Raw genomic sequence first — 1,878 nt, forward strand, 5'->3', positions numbered from 1 at the left:
GTGTGTGTGTGTGTGTGTGTGTGTGTGTGTGTGTGTGTGTGTGTGTGTGTGTGTGTGTGTGTGTGTGTGTAATTAGAAATTAACGTAGTTAATAATGTTTTAAAAAGTTCATTTCTTGTTCACACACTCTATATTGACGCCTCTGTAGTCCACAGCACTCAGATTAGTGGCCCCCACTGGCCAACAGCAGCTTTGTGACGGCCTGCTTATCTACTTTGTGCAGTACTTGTTTATGTTGTCTCTCCACATAATAAATGCACACATCTATTGCTTTACCATCCCCATTAATGATCTAATTTTCTCCCCTCTTTTTTTCATATTTGTGCATGTGTACAGTTTTTTTTTTTTTTTAAAGATTAGACCAGAGCAGCAGCTTTGGAAGCAGCTTTGGAATTTTCTCTCACACTGTTTCTCCTCTTCTTTTATTTTTTTTTAAATTTGTATTTTGTGCTGAAATCCCTCTCCAGTGTTCGTCACCAAAGAAAGAGATAATTCTGAGTGACAACTCCTCCTCGAACATCATGCAAAACACAATTTCTGTGATTGCCGCAAATGTATTTGTCACCGTAGTTTGCTTTCGCTTTGAGCTGTCACTTGAGGGACGGGATTCAATCATCTGTTATTTTATTGAACTGGTAAAGCAAGGGAGTGGCACGTTTTGGGGGATCTTCATGGCTCATTCTGCTCCAGAAATATCAGCCATAGCTAGGAGAAGGACAGGGCGTCACAGATATTTCCTTAATAGTGTTTAACAAGGAGTTGCTGGCCAGGCTGGCAGCCTTTTTAGACACTATGTGAAACGAAAAAGGGAGAAAGAATCTCACTCGAGTTTCCTGAATTCCCCATGACAATCAAACAATCACTTACACCAGCTGGGCTGTCAGAATTGTTCCTTCTTCTGCGCTGTGTGAAGATCTATTTTTTTTTTTTCATTTTTGCTCACATCTCAAATTGTCCTCCCTTCTATTTTCCTTTCAGCGCTAGTCTGTCAAGTAGTAAATTAATATACGTGGGCATTTACGAAGGAGTATTTGTGTATGCACTTGAGGACGCTGTTTCTCTGAAGCATTGCCACTTCCCCTCCTTCCGATCCTGGACATCTGCTTGACAGTTGACACAGGCTGAGTTCAAGTCCCCGCGGTGACTCAACAGACGGAACGCTCGAGTGTGGCTGCCAGGAACTATCACAGACAAACATGAAGTACCACCCTAAACAGTTGCTTTGACCTGCCTCCAGCAACTGTGGTCACCACTTGAATCTGCTGGACAGTAACGGCGGTTCTCTTGGCTGAGCACTGTTTCATGCTGAAGGGGACATCGTCTAACATAAGTCCTTGCAGCCATGGGTTGGAGAAGCTTGCAGTGTGGATTTGAGTATATGCACCACATGCCAACCTGCTAAGCCTTAAGCAGGGGAGAAGTGGGGGGTGGTGAATTTTAATGCAATAATGTCTAGCAGAAGGGAGGCGAGCAGCATATAGTTGAGGAGTGAAAGGGAGAGAAAGAAGATCCGTGATATCAGCCCCAGGCTACCTGTCAGTCTGACTCAAGCTGCATGTGGCAGCTAAGGGCCTCACACAGCCTGAGCACTACCTGCAACTAAGTCTGCATGTAATTCAGTCTAGTGGCCTCATCATCTGGAAGGGTATACAAAAACAGAAGGGAGATGCAGCAAATGTAAATCGGGGAGTGCAGTGGAAACATGGAAAAGGGAGTAATGAGAATAAAAATAAAACCGGGGGTAAAGAGAAACAGAGCAGAAGCAAAAGTCAGCCAATTTAGACTGAGTGATTGAGTGAGACAGTTCAATATACTTGAAATAAACTGATAACGTCTAAAGCCATCCTGACAGGCAATATTTCAGGCTCTGCAAAAAAA

At 43.5% G+C, this 1,878-nt stretch overlaps 1 protein-coding gene across 1 annotated transcript in view; it reads left to right on the forward strand.

Annotated features, from left to right (window-relative positions):
- lamc3 (laminin, gamma 3) overlaps positions 1-1,878 on the forward strand; it is a 116,938-nt gene that overhangs the window by 64,495 nt on the left and 50,565 nt on the right. The window lies entirely within an intron of this gene.

This window comes from Pundamilia nyererei, unplaced genomic scaffold, assembly GCF_000239375.1.
Source record: "Pundamilia nyererei isolate P.nyererei 1_Seehausen unplaced genomic scaffold, PunNye1.0 scaffold00002, whole genome shotgun sequence".
Classification (NCBI taxonomy): Eukaryota; Metazoa; Chordata; class Actinopteri; order Cichliformes; family Cichlidae; genus Pundamilia; species Pundamilia nyererei.